A 15,901-nucleotide genomic window follows, 5' to 3' on the forward strand; every position below is an offset into this window, starting at 1 on the left:
TACATAGACCAGATAACTGGATTTTTTTCCCAACTACTGTACAGTAGTTGCTTTCATAGACAAGATCATGATGACAAAAGTGTTAACAGAAAATGGGCAGAAGTTAATTGAACATCGCTGTGTCTTCCCTCCTTTTTTTTCTTATTGCTCTTACACTACAAAATTTCAAGAAAGAAACAGCAGAAGTAGCAGCAGTACTTCATTTTTGGTAACACTGTCCATGGTTTGGCCCCTGCTAACCCTGTCAGACCTCCTATAGTAGAGACCAGTTTTACATCCCAAAGACTTTGTCTTTCCTGATATGGGGATTGAGTGGTCATTGCTGAAATGTAAGGGAGTCTTAAACTTCTTAAAGTGATTGAGGTACTTCTGAAAGTCAGAACCCAAATTGACTGCTCTATTTATTGGATTTGGAAGATGTTCATTCTGTGGTGCAAACCTAAATCATTTGATCCAGCTTATAAAAAAAATTCTAGATTTTCTTCAGGATGGATTAGACAAGAGTTTTGGGTTTTTTTCTACCCTGAAAGTTCAAATCTCTAGACTCCTCTTAGCTTATTTTGCAAGCAGTAAAAATAATTAGACCTTGTTTCAAACCATTTGTAGCACCTTGGGATAGTAACATGTTCTTAAATGCTCTAACATTTCATTCCTTTGATCCTCTGTCAGAAAAATACCTAAATGCCTGACATTTCTTTTGACATTTCTGGTGGCAGTCACATCTGCCTGTCAAGTACGAGGACTACATGGTGTAAAGAATATTTTCTAAACAGATCTATGGACAAAGTAAAGAACTAATCCTGCTTATTTACCTAAAATGTTTTCCACTTTTCATATCGATCAAGAAATTATACTTCCTTTCTTCTATTCACTACCAGCTAGTTATAGAGCATTACAATTGCATATCCTGGATCTGCCAGGGCAATTTTAGTTTACCTTTCCAGAATGAAAGATCTCGGAAAGACAGATCAGCATTTTATTTTGCTTATCAAGGGTATGCTCCATGTAAACATACTCTTGCAAGATGGATCAAGGAGGTCATTCGGCAGGCTTAGAAGAGTGACAGACGTGAGGCGCCAGCAATGGTGAGAGCACATTGTACAAGGGTGGTGGGTACCTCCTCAGCATGGGAAGCTCAGGCCTCTGCAGATGATTTATACAAGGCAGCAGTGTGGTATAACTTTACCAGACATTATCTTCTGGGTGTGGTAATTTCTTTTGAAGCTCAAGTTGGAAGGAAAATCCTTTAAACAGTGATTCAATAAAAAAAAAAAAAAAAACTTTTTTGTTGTAATATTAGCTCTATAACTGTTTATTATGGTATTCCATCCTTGCATATATTGTCTGTGTACATCACGGCTGCCATGGAGCCTTGAAAAGGAAATGGAATAATTATTACTGTTAAGTTTTTTCCTTGTAAGATTCCTAGGACTTGAATTAATTTTAGAGTATTAAGTATACAATATAGTAAAGGATTACTCTTAATTGAAAGGTATAGTAGATAAACTTAGTGGCAATAAACATGATTGATAGATATATAGATTATATATATATATATATATATATATATATTATTGAAGGACTAATAGAAGTATGCAAACAGCCTATGCGTTGTTTCCATGGGCCAATAGAAAGGTATTCTACTGCTAATTCAGACCTCAAAAATATAGAAGAATGCTTCAAAAGTTTATTTTCAGCCTACCTCTGAGAATACACATTTCATTGTGGTTAGTCAAGGACACTTAGGCATCCGCATATAAAACCATTATGAGTCACTCTAGCTGATAGTCATGATTATATGCTGAAGGGACATGCACAGAGGATTCATATCACATCAAATATAATGTACTCATGTTTTCATCCCATAGTATTTAAATATCTTAAACCAAGTCTGTCTAGCTCTCATTTATGGTCTCCTTGGTTAAAAGAAGCACTTCCCTCCTAACATGGAAACCTACTGTAGGGAAGTAAAATAGATATTTTGTATAAACACTCCCATTTTTCATGTATGTTCAGCTCAGTAATACACAACATTTAATATACATTAGTGTCAAATTTGGACTTTACTTGCTGTTTAATAATTTCATATTTAGGATGGACTAATTACTTAACGCTATCACAGCTAAGTCAAAAAGTAATCAGATTGATCCAAACAAATGTATTGCAATGCAAAGTTTGTCCTCTACCACTTCCACAATAGTCGGTCACCTTACACCAATGTGAGTCTTCAACTGAGTTGACATTTCATTATTTCCAAACCCAGTCAATTCAGACATATTTTTATTGTTTTGATAACTCCGTATAAGAGCACACATGTTACATTAGTAAAATTCTACTGAAATGCAGCCAAAAGTGCAAAATGCACAATTAAACACCGAGTGGACTCTGTGATTGAAGAAGAGTGATGATATCAAAAACCAGATTGTTTCTTGTGAATTCTGCCCACAGGAATAAAAACAACCAGTGGCCCTGTGTATGAAATGATGCTCTGAAGGAACTGCTTGAGAGCTTAATTGTCTATTGTTTTTGTTCATTGGATTAGTGGTTGTACCAGAAGTAAAAGTACAAAGAGATACCTGACCCCTTGCAGAAGGCCCTCAAAAGCATTGCCACAAGTTGGGCTCCCTGCTTAATCACCAGGGAGAGTCCATGTGGTCTTAAAATCTTGGAAAATGTGTAAAATAATTGTAGGGAAAGTAGTAGTTTCTCTGTGAAGTGTAACTATTTAGAGAAACCATTCACAACCACCAGAATGTAGTGCTCCTTTGGGAGTGGGAAGGTGGATAATGAAGTCCATACAGGTGGGTCCAGGAGTATATGAAGGTAGACATCGGTCTGTAGGGTTGACCACCACACTTCTCTTATTATGAGGTCTTCGGATTTCTGGATGCCCAAATATCCTCCCACTTTGGAGTTATGTCCCCGTTAGAAGACTTATAGTGTGGTTGACATGGGGGGACATAAATTTCATGCTCAGAATTCTTGGGCACTATGATCAGTGACTCAATCTTGGCCTGGATAAAATGGTCATTCTAAGAATTAGATACAGGGAAAGATTGTCCTTTATCAGAGGCAAAGTGTTCTTGTGAAAGCATCAGCTTTCACAAAATGAAAGAGTGGCAGGAAAGCACCTTTGCTTGTTTTGAGTTCAGTCACATGTACTGGAGAGGCTTGTGTTCTGTGAAGATGATAATGGGGGAATCAAGCACTTTTTAAAAGGTGCCACCATTTGGTAAAAGCCATCATCATCATCCTCTGAAGTTATTTATATGCCCCAAAATCCACAGTGTCGCACAACATTTTTTGGGGGGAAATACAGATAAGTAAGAGACAGAGAAACAATACAATCAGTGCAAAAGACTATAGGGGAAGCAACTACATAAGAAGATGCAACTAGAAAAAAGGAAACCTAAAGTGGATGAAGAGATAGGAGGTTGAGAGGGCCAAACTTGTGAGAGTTAACATTAAGAAGAATAGTGTATTAAACAGAGAGGATAGAGTTGTAGTGAAATGGGTAGGTGGAGAGTGACGAGGGAATTGTCTTCAGATGGGGTTGGGCAGGAAACTGTGTTAAGCTAAGTGTTGAGATAGCGTTTAAAACATTTGAGGTTGGGGTGAGTCTAATTGGGCGTGACCGGGAATTCCAGATGTGGGGAGCATGGCGGGCAAAGTCCAGAAGGCAGGATGGTGACAGATGATGAGAGGCAAAAGTCATTGACAGAACGTAGTGGGCGAGTAGGAGAGTATTTCTTGACAAGGTGTGAGATGTAAGAGGGGAGGCATTAAAGAGGGTGTTACAAGTGAAGATAAGCAACTTGAATTGTATGCTAAAGAGAATGGGGAGCCAATGGGTTTTACAAAGAGGCATATTAGGAGAGGAACATCAAGAGAGGAAGATTATTTGCAATGCCACATTCAGCACAGATTTCAGGGGGACAGACATTTTAGGCAAGCCAGAGAGGAGAAGATTGCAGTAGCCAAAGTGGAAGATGAAAAGAGCATGGATAATGGTCTTGGTGGCATCCATGGAGAGGAAAGGGGGATTCTTGGAAAAGATGGAGGCAACAAGAATGGCCAAGGGACTGGATGTAGGGGGTGAAATTAAGGGCAGAGTCAATGATGACCCCAAGGCAGCGTGAACAGGGCAACAACATCGCCTTTATGGGAGATCAAAGAAAAAGCATCAAGAAGAATATGTTAAACCAGACTGATGCGTTTCATAGCTTTGAAGTGATTTCCTCAGAGACATCTTCTGGCTTAACATATTCTTCTTGATACCTGGAATAAGCTATTGGCAAAATTGAGGTCTGTGAGCACCTAACAAGTGATTCTCCCAGCCGTTTTCATCTCTACATATACTATCACCAGAGACTGATCTGAGTACTATATTCAAGAAATTATAGTGTCTGTGCACACACAATTTAAAGACCGCATGATATACTGCTCATGTAAGATTGAGGAGGAGCCATAGAGGGGCTCAGGATTGCAGTTGTCCTTGAGTATCATTTCTGGATGTACACACAGCTGTGCGATTAGACGGACCGTGAATGATTCCAGTAAGAAATCATTACATGCAGCTCAAACCAACTGCTTAATAAATTTTCTGCTAGCCCATAAAATCTGCTGAGGACATTGTATAAATTGGGGATCATATACCTTGAAAACTTACGTGTGGCGGTCCACGAATTGTTGACAAATTAACGGTATTTTTTTTGGATATATTATTTCTTGGCTCCGTATCACTTTAGGATGCAATGCTTGAAGCACTCAATATATTCGATGGTTTATATGTATGGAACATGTGATTAAATTGTATTAGAAGGACTTAACAACCATCATTTTTGCAAATCCATTTCAATTGTTATATGGGTTAACACCTAACAAATTTAGGTGGATGTTGCAGCACACACTTTATTTGTTTATATGATTCAGAGTCTATTGCTGCAAATTCTGGTTTTTGGTACACATTTATTAGGGGGACCGCAGATCCCTTGCAACTGTCCTTTGAATCACAGCCTGTTGAGCGCCACACAAGGTATTTGTGTTTTTTTATATTTACATAAGCCAAAATGCCCATCCTTGGAGTTGAAGGCCATCTTTCACTCAAATCCCGTTCGTATCTGGATAAGATTACTTGATCCAAAGATTACAATTTTATAAAGATAGCTGCATGGCATGGCCTCTCAAAAAGGTCTGAGATGAGAACGGTAGGGAAGAGTTTCTGTTTTTTTTTTTTACTGTGATGACATTCAGACCCCAGTAGTTTACGCGAGGTCTTTTGATTCCATCTATCTTTGGAAACAAAGAACCCTGAATTGACTCATGACCGGTATTCTGTGATGAAGCATGTCTTGAGGTTCTTCCATATATTTAGAGATGTATCTCCAGACTCTGGCTCATAGAGCAAATACTTCTACCTACCTCTATAGCAGTCAATGTGGCTGCTGTGAGACCTGGCAATAATGGCGGGCTTGCCAATTAGTGTCCATCTGCTCCAGAAGTCCCCCTCCAGAGCATAAATAGATATGCATCACTGGCCTCCCCCTCCCATAATTTTGCTATGGGGTCTAGTGATTGCTAGTTATGCCCCTGCTTCTGGGGCATGGTGCCAGGCATCTAGTTAATTGGGCAGCCCCATTCTCAGTAAGGTGGAGGGTCTCCACTTGCTTTTTGTTTTTAAACCTTGTTTATATTTCTTTGGTAAACTGGTTTGGTCATAACCTATTATTTAGTTACTGTCCTACATAAGTATTTTACAAATTACACATATATATGCATGCTATACTTAACCCACCACCATAACATATATATGCATATTATTATTTATGCTGATAATGAGTCCAGCTTATAAGTGATGACATTGAATGCTGCTAATGATATATTTTAAGGAGTTTAACTGCATAATAAATTAACATGTGCAGCTTAAATATATTTTGCATTCACCTTGCAATGAAAATGCATTTGGTTGAGGAACGCTGAATACATTTAATAGCCTTACAGTGTAATAATAACTAATATAATGTAGGCAGTCCTGTACATAATGTCTGTATTATAATAATTATTGGTATGATAATATCTGTCACGAACATGCTCCCAGCTGCCGGGACTTTGGGTGTTTGCTGTATGAGGTTACACACGATTCCAGCCTGCAGTCTCTCTCTACCTATTACACAGATTATAGACCTACTGAATCGCCCCCACACAGCGTTCTCACACCCCCACACACTTCAGGTTTTCCACCACCTATTGAATACGGGCAATAGGATGATGATGCACTCAGAAAGCAGTAAGTCTGGAAATGGCAAAGTTATTTTATTCTTCCGTAATACAATGCATGAGTCTTCGTTCAGGACAGAGCAAGACTGCCTCTTTATTCAATGTACACAGATTGTATACATAAAAATTAAATACATAAAAATTACACATAGTCCGTCATCTAAGGGTAATATTTTTATTATTTATTTATCATTTATTTATTATTTTATATCGTGGCGCATCCAACTTTCAGATCTATTTATATACATAAAAATTACAGTTTGTAAAGAAATCAATTATAAATGCTTTTGACAGATAGTTCATCAAACATAAAACCTATATGCTTAAGTCAAGGGGCATATGTGACCTTTTACATTCCTAAGGCTTATGCCTACTTAAAACATCTGATATCTATTGGAACATCCTGTATACAATGAGGCCCCCTATTCATTCTAAGACATCATAGAAAGAATTTAACCCTTGCACAGAATACATAGAAATACAGACAGTTGAACTATTCTATCTAAACACATATAATACATTCATAATATTTTATCCAACTTATATTTGTACCATAATTTATTCTATTTTGTGAATGCAATTCACACACTATAACATTTAACTAGAAAAAAACATTTCAAATATAAAAAAAATTCTAAAATAAAGTTTAAGTTGTGGTACAAATATCCTATTTTGCTTGATGTTTTTCAATGCAATTGAGACTTTCCCTTGTGATTCTGAGACAATATTCATTTGTAAAGCATTCGTTCCCACCATGCACAACTTTCCTAACATACCTGGAACCAGGGTCGGTGCTAGGGTCCACGGCGCCCTAGGCATTTTTAAAAAAGCGGCGCCCCCCCCGCAAAAACCTCCTCTCCTTACCTTGTCTCACCACCGCTGCCTCTCTGCTCCGTCTCCTCCCCTCCACTCACTGACACTAGTAAGTGGAGGGGAGGAGACGGAGCAGAGAGGCGGCGGTGGTGACAAAATAGCCTCTTCCCCCCCCCCCCCCTCCCCGTGCATCTGAATGCTGTGCGGCGGCCATGACAGGTATGGTCAGCGGTCGCTGCACAGTTTTAAAGTCTTTTAGTATTCTGTGGCGCCCTCCAGAGCCCGGCGCCCCTAGCAAGTGCCTAACCTTGCCTAATGGGAGCGCTGGGCCTGCCTGGAACACATTTTAAAAGTAGATAAATTAATGCACATATTATTTAAAAAAAAAAATAACATATTTTCCTAATGTCCAGAATAAACCTTTCTATCATCGTGACACTCCTGAAAATATACCTGTAAGTAGAAGGATTCCACCAAGAACTTTCCCAACAGTCATCATTTCCAGAATCTTGACCATTATGGTTTATTCTGAATTTATCTTTTATTTGTGCTATATTTAACATATATTTATCTATTTCTTCCTCTGGATTGTCTGTTACATTGCTGGCATAATTGCAGCAATGCACACCATAAACAGTTTCTAATGTGTGACAATATCCACTACTTTGTGCAGTTAAAAAATCTAATATTAATCTATGTTGGATAATTCAGTTTTATAAGCTTAAAGCTCTTTGGAAACATATCTAAAAGTGTCATCATAAATCTCTGTAATGTTATCCAACAAATCAGCTAATTGTTCAATTGCCTCAATATTGTTTAAATATCCAATATGTCCATGAGTGAAATAATTTTCAAAACCTACCTTTACTTTGACTGAATGTTCTTTTTTCAAAAGATGTTTATATTGAGTACTTACAGTTTTTACAGATCTCCTAATTCTATGGTTTATGTTCTGAGTGATCGTGTCAATCAGATCCTTATGTTCTATGATAATTGTACTAGGAATTAATTCTCCAATATAAAATATACCTTCAGAATTTGGAGGTAGCCATTTATATGCTCGCCTTCCACATATGAAATGCAAATTCTCAGTAAGTGTATATGGTATATCAGACATTAAACTATGAGCTGCCTCACAGCCCAATTCACAAGTGGTCCGATTAACAGAATGTCTCGTCCAGCTAGTTACATTTACACTCAATGTTATATTGATTAGTTCTTCAACTAAATTTAAGTTGTTAAACTGTACAATCCTTAAACATCCTTTCATTGCTCCTACATATATTTTCGGTACATTATAATTCACTCCCTTCTGTTGAACTGTAGGGTTAGCAGTTTTATTATAGCATGTTATATTTTCATGTATCACATTATAATATTTTATCAACTTTATATGTGGGGGCATGGTAGTACTATACTCTCCCTTTGTCTTGTTACCACATTTCTTCTCACCTAATTTGCTTTCATTTATGGGAAGCGGTATAAGAGCAACATTATGGTGTCTATGAAGTACTTGAGTACAAACCCAACACTCACTGGTATTAAGTTTTTTTCCTATCAATTGATGAAACACATCTATAGGATGTTGATTACTAAAAAAATTTGAATCATCTGAGCACCATTGTACGCATTGTCTTTCTAAATGATACTCACAATATTTACAAATACATGCTTGTATTGGAGATAAATCTTTGCAATGCTCATGTGATGTAGTCTCCCTTTTACCTCTCTTTTCCGAAGCTGTTACATTATTGTTCTATTGTCCATTTACAGGGCTGTAAACATACAGTTCAAGAAAAATACCAATTGCAAATGTCATTAGTGTTATAACAATTAGTAATGACCATAATTTCAAATATGGTTGAGGACCTATCAACTCTGAATATCAGTTTCTTTCCGTCTCTTGTCTTTTCCTCTTCACAAAATTCTCATTCGCTGACTTCATCAAGAAGAGAGCGTCTTGCCTTTGTAAGGGCTGAGACATTATTATGGTCTCAGAAATATTCCTTACTTGTAGAATAAAGGTGATAATTACTTTCTTACTTGATCAGGATTGATTGCCTTTTTACAATGGGAAGCATCTATCCAAGTGCTTTTCTCTTTGACCTTTATCGCGGTTGGCGTTGTCAATAACAAGAGATATGGACCCTCCCACCGATCAGTCAACGAACCAGATCTCAAAAAACTTCTTAGCATCAGCCAATCTCCAGGATGCAGATTATGACAGGCACTGTCAATCGGAATTGTATGTGTGCCAATCACAGCAGCTTGAATCTGTTTCAACTGTTTAGTAAACAATAGAATGTAGTTAAAAGTCACATCATTAACTTAGCTTTGACTGGTATTGCAATTCACAGTCAAATTAGGAATTTTAGGAATTAGGAATTTTTCCAAACAGAAATTCATATGGTGATTGAGAGGACCTCGAAGGGGTTAATTTGATAGCATGTAAAACTATTGGTAATGCTTCAGGCCATTGCATTCATGTTTGAATATCTTAGACAGTTTACTTTTAATAATTCCACTGTATCTTTCAACTTTCCCACTACTTTGTGGGTGGTACGGTACATGAAGTTGTTGTTTTATACCTAGCAATCCACACATTTTCTCAAAAGCAAATCCAATAAAATGAGGACCTTGATCAGAAGAAATTACCTGTGGTATGCCACATATATGTACAAATTATTGTACAATATTTTTAGTTGTAACATTGGCGGTGGCTTTCGTAACTCGAAACATTCAACCCAATCGGAAAATTGATCAACACATACTAATACATATTCTAACATCCTACACTTAGGAAGTTGGATAAAATCAATTTGAATTATTTGAAACAGGCCATCAGTTGGTGGCAGGTCATTAGGTATTGTTTTTACTGCCTTCCCTGCATTACTCTGTAGATAGATAACACAGGTCTGCAAAAAAAAATTTTTGGACAGCTGTTTTGGTTTAGTTGACTGATTCTTACGTTTTTTGGTGCCCTGAATCCAAAAATGACAGCCGTTTTGTCCTGGGACATCAGGTTTTTGAACAAACGGATGGTCATCATTTTAAAAAATCTCTTAACGCAAATATTTTATTTACATGAAAAATATTAACTCATTTGCACAAGTGACGACAAAATTAAGACCACACTCAAGTAGATTGCTTGTGAAATCATCTCATTCAAGTACACCGAATGAGCAACAGGAATGGACGCATAACGGCCACCATTGTGAAGTAAAACTGCTTTTAAGCTTCTTTTGGAAGAGTCAATGAAAAGCCTCCATTCAGAAGAATCATACTGAATGTGGAACTGAGCCATCAACCCCTCTAAATCAGAGCAAAATACCAAATTGCCCTCATGAAAAAAGTAAGACAGAAAGTCTTTTACCCGATGTCTGTACCATGCAAAAGATGTACATTCCATCAACAAATTTTTGCTTTTAAGTCTAGATTCAAGTAATTCAGCAGATTGCTTAGGTAGATCTAGGTCTCTCACCAAATCATTGAGTTCCTCTTGCGAGAAAAGTTTTGGTTCGTCAGCTTCAACATCTGAAGAACTTGATCCATCTTCAGGCTGAGGTACAGTTCCATTCTCGTCAGGCCAATTGACTTCATCCAGGTTTGTAGGAGGGTCCGGCACAGGGACGTCTGGACCATGGGGAATGGGACGAATAGCAGAAAGAAGATTGGGATAAGTGATGGTGCACTTCCACTTTGAATTGTACCCCTTCACATCACAGGAACAGAAATAACAATCATCACTATGATTCTTTTGCTCGCGCCACATCATAGGAATTCCAAATCGAAAAGCTTTTATCTTGCCTTTTGACCAATTGCGAAGATCTTCGACGCACCGCTTACATACTTTATGATGAGCCCAAACTTTATCTTGGTCACCAAGTTTTAATTTAAAATAAACAAAATAAACTTTCTTAACAAAATCCGTAATATTCAACTGCTGCTTTTTCACCATGAACTCTCCACATATGAAACAGAAACTGTCAGGCGAATTTACACATTTTCTTGGAGGCATTGCACTAATTTTGAACCACACAGACAATAGCAGGATGAAATGAAATACATAATTGTGGAGGAATCAGAGAACAAGTTAATGCATGAAAGAACATGTCCGGGCAGGCCCTAGCAAGCACACTCAACAATGCAGTGATCACCATCAGGACCAATAAACATTTACTTTCATGTTTTTGGGAGCACTGGCAGTGAAAATAAATTTGTTTTTCCATGTTCAGTTTTTTTTCCCCAAGTATGATGAATTTGAAATTTAGCGATTTCCAGTTACCTGTTTGACCAAGGCACATTTCGATTGTTAAAAAAAAAAAACTGCCGTCCCAAGAAAAAACAGTGGTCATTTTCCAATTCAGCGCACCAAAAAACATAAGAATCAGATAAAATTATGAAAACAGCTTTTTGGTTGCAGACCTGTGTAACACATGAAGCACAGTACCTGGCAGCTATGGCTGAAAATCCAGGTGCATACCAATACATTTGTACTATATTCTTCATAGCCTTACCTATATGGGTTAATCCATGACTCATTGTGCCAATGCTGGCAAGGGTGCTTTGGGAACTACAGGCTTACCTCCCTTCCCATGCCACAGTCCATCTTTATCAATTTGACATCCTGCCATTTCCCATCATTTCCCTGTGAAACACAACCTTTTTGCATCTCAATTAGTTCAGTTTGATCAGGTATTACAACATTTAGGATTTCAGTACTTTCAACAATCAGCTAAGTCAGCTCAATGATTTCCTTTTGTTACCTCATCATGTCCTGTCATATGCGCTTGGCATTTAATAACTGCTACCTGTTTTGGTAACTGAATAGCATGCAATAATTCATTTACAACTTAATGATGAGCAACAGGTGTATCATTAGCTGTGATGAAATTTCTTTGTCGCCATATTTCAGAATAATCATGAACGACACCAAACCCATATTTACTATCTGTGTAAATATTTACTGTTTTACCCTCTGCCAATTGAAAAACTTTAATTAATGCTTTTAATTCGGCGATCTGAGCAGAATGTGGAGATGATAAAATTTCAGGATATACAGTCATATTATAAACCACTATTGCAAATCCTGATTGTAATGATCCTGTGTCATTTTTCCTATGACAACTCCCATCTACATAGAAAATTAAATCAGGATTCTGCAATGGTATTTCTTTTAAATCTGGTTGTGATGCAGTAGTTTGCTGCATGTACACAACACAATCATGTGGCTCAAAATCTGTAGAATTCTAACGTTCACACTTATGTGTATTCTCCTTGTCTGATTCACTTAATGCCAAATCATTATCATCTGTATCCAAATATACCTCCCCCTCCCTTTGATACTTACAAGATTCAATATCAGAAGCAATAGAACAGGGTTGCAGGATTTAAAACATTGCATCTGACGATTGTAATATTTGGAGCCATAAGGAGAATCAATTCCCATTTTGCTAGTCTGCCATTTGTAACATGTCTAGTCATATGGCAATTTAAAAGAGCAGCTATTGCGTGTGGGACTTGTACTGGAAGTGGATTTCCCAAAACTATATCAGCAAATTTGTCTACTAACAAGGCAGTGGCTGCAACAGATTTTAAACAATTTGGGAGCCCTCTAGCCACTGGATCAAGTTGTTTACTGTAATATGTAACAGGTCTGGGAATATTACCATGGGGCTGTGTTAAAACCCCAGCAGCATGACCTGAATGTTGATGACAAAACAAAGTGAATGATAACTCATAATTTGGTATACCCAATGCAGGGGCTATCAAGAGTTCTTGTTTAAGCTGTTCAAAACAACTTTTGGTAATATCAGTGTGAAAGAGAGGTTCTTTAACAGCATCAGTTGTAAGTTCATACAAAGGGGAACTTAAACTTGAATAGTTTGATAAAATATGCCTACAGAAACCGGCACAACCAAGAAATCCGCGCAATTTCCTTTTGTTCATTGGCAAATTTAAATCATGAATGGCTTGTATGCGATCTGGGGATAAATGTATTTTCCCTTTACTTAAACAGTGTCCTATATAAGACCTGTGAACTGCACAACTGCATTTTATCCTTTGACACCTTATGTACTGAATATGCCAAATGAATTAACAACTCGCCAGTGTCTGAAAATGATGCCTCAAAAGAATCAGAACATAACAACAAATCATCTATATATTGGATGAGTGTGCTTCCTTATGAAAATCTCAAAGTCTTTAAATCAACTGCTAAGGTTTGGCTGAATATAGTACCACTGTTTACAAAACCCTGGGGAATCCTAGTCCAGGTGTACTGTTCACCCTGATAGGTAAATGCAAACAGATATTGACTATCCTCATGTATAGGAATAAAAAAGTAGGCAGTACATAAATCAATGACTGAGAAAATCTGGGCTTCTGGTGGTATTTGCATAAGAATTGTTACAGGATTTGTAACAACTGGATGTAAGGGTTCAACTACCGCATTAATAGCCCTTAGGTCTTGAACTAGCCTAAAGCCCCGCCCACCATTCTTCTTTATCAGGGAGATTGGACTGTTACAGGGACTTTGAGATTTAATCAAAACTCCTTGCTGTAATAATGATTGTGTTACAGGGAGAATATCTTGCTCAGCTTCTGGCCTTAAAGGATACTGAGGCAATGAGGGAAGTCTTACATTTGGTTTCAATTTAACAGAAATTGAGCTAACTTTAATTTTCCCAGTTTTGTTTGCATCTGTAGTCCACAACTGACTCGGTACACTTTCTAGCATGTCATCTACCATTTTGTTTAGCCCTGGTTGATAGCACCATAGGGGCTGAATCTCAAATGTGTCGTGATAAGGCATATTAGTATTCATGTCAATAGCTAGCTGCACTCCATGCCTATTTTTCTCAGGAATGTCTAAAAACACTCCATCAGGAGTACAAAATATTGAACACCCTAATTTACACAACAAATCTCTAACCAATAAATTAGAAGGAGCATTTGCTGCCAATAAAAAATAATTTTTATCTGTGATAGGACCTAAAGTGACTCTAACTGGCTCTGTTTCTTTTAAAGAAATAACTCGTCCAACGACTCCTACTGCATTTATAATTTTGCTGGCAGTTGGTAATGCAACTTCATTTTTTAACACTGATCTTGCAGCTCCTATATCAATCAGAAATTCATGCTTATTACCATTAGTTGTCATTTTTACAGTGGGTTCCTTTAGGTCTGTTCTTAACACTGGACATATGGGCATAGGAGCTGCTGGACCGTCAATCAATATTATCTTGAGAAGTGCTTATTTGATCTGGTCTCACCCTATTCCTTTGCTTCCTAGGTTTCCTGCAATACTTGGCAAAATGCCCCCTCTCCTGTCAGTTATAACAAATCACTTGTGATCTGTTACTCCTGTCAGGATATGCATTTAACCTCGCTTTGGGTCTAACACCCTGTATGCTTGCTTTTGCAGCTTCCATATGCAAATTCATCATTTTTGTTTCTGCTTGAACTTTTTTAATTACCATATTATCTTCATGATGTGCAGCAACTGTGGCTAAGGCATCAATATCTTTTAAAGCCCACAGGGGGTCATGAATTTGAATTTTAGGGCCTGATTCATTAAGGAACTTAAATTAAGAAGTTTCTTATTTAAGTCTCCTGGACAAAACCATGTTACAATGCAAGGGGTGAAAATTAGTTTTCTGTTTTGCACATAAGTTAAATACTGACTGTTTTTTCATGTAGCACACAAATACTTAATAGCTTATTTGTACACTGAAATTTAAAGTTGATATTTGTGTGCTATATCTATATATATCACTGCCAAGTAGTAACTTAACATAGTGTATCTATAAGACTACATCAGCAAAGGACAGACATGTGACCAGGAAGTGGAAGGAATAGATAAAGAAAAAGAAACCATACTCTGAGTGACTACAAATCTTACTACTAAGAAATAAATGTTTATAATAACATACATGATAATTTCTTATTGTAATTGTAACTACAGTCTTGTCATGGTTTGGTAAACTGGATTCTTAGGTCTGCCAAACTTAGCACTACTCCTAGTAAGCCACGGAGTCTAACGGACGGATGGTTTTCACCAGGGACCACCGCAAGGTGGTTTGGGCTTAGCTGCGTCCGTCCGCATGTCGCGGCCCTTACCAGGAGTGTCAGGCGAGATGCTATAGGGGAGATAGTAGAACAAGATATGCTGTATGAAGGCAGGAACATAAAGTGTGAGCTCTTAGCCAGTGGCAAAATGGGAGTAGATGAAGTGTAAGCTCTTTAGCCAGCGGCACAATAAAGGTAGATGAAGTGTGAGCTCTTTGGCCAGCGGCACAATGGAGATAGATGCAGCACAAACACTTCAGCCAGCAGTGTAATGGAGACAAGTGTAGCTTGAGCAATTCAGCCAGTGGCACAACGGAAGCAAGTGCAGCATGAATGGTTCAGCCAGTAATACAGCAAAGACAGGTGTAGCTTGAGTAATTCAGCCAGCGGCACCATGGAGACAAATGCAGCATGAACTGCTCAGCCAGCAGTATAGCAAAGACAGGTGCAGTTTGAGAACTCGGTTAGTGGCACAGCGGAGACAAGCGCAGCCTGAACAGGTCAGCCAGCAGTATAGTGAAGACAGGTGCAGCTTGAGTAACTTGGTCATTGGCACAGCGGAGACAGGCGCAGCCTGAACGGTTCAGCCAGCAGTATAGTGAAATCAGGTGCAGCTTGTGTAACGCGGCCAGTGACACAACTGAGACAAGTGCAGCGTGAACAATTCAGTCAGCAATACAGCGAAGACAGGTGCAGCTTGAGTAGTTCAGCCAGCGGCACAACGAAGACAGATAAGCGCTGA

The sequence above is a fragment of the Mixophyes fleayi genome, chromosome 5, assembly GCF_038048845.1.
Source record: "Mixophyes fleayi isolate aMixFle1 chromosome 5, aMixFle1.hap1, whole genome shotgun sequence".
NCBI classification, from domain to species: domain Eukaryota; kingdom Metazoa; phylum Chordata; class Amphibia; order Anura; family Limnodynastidae; genus Mixophyes; species Mixophyes fleayi.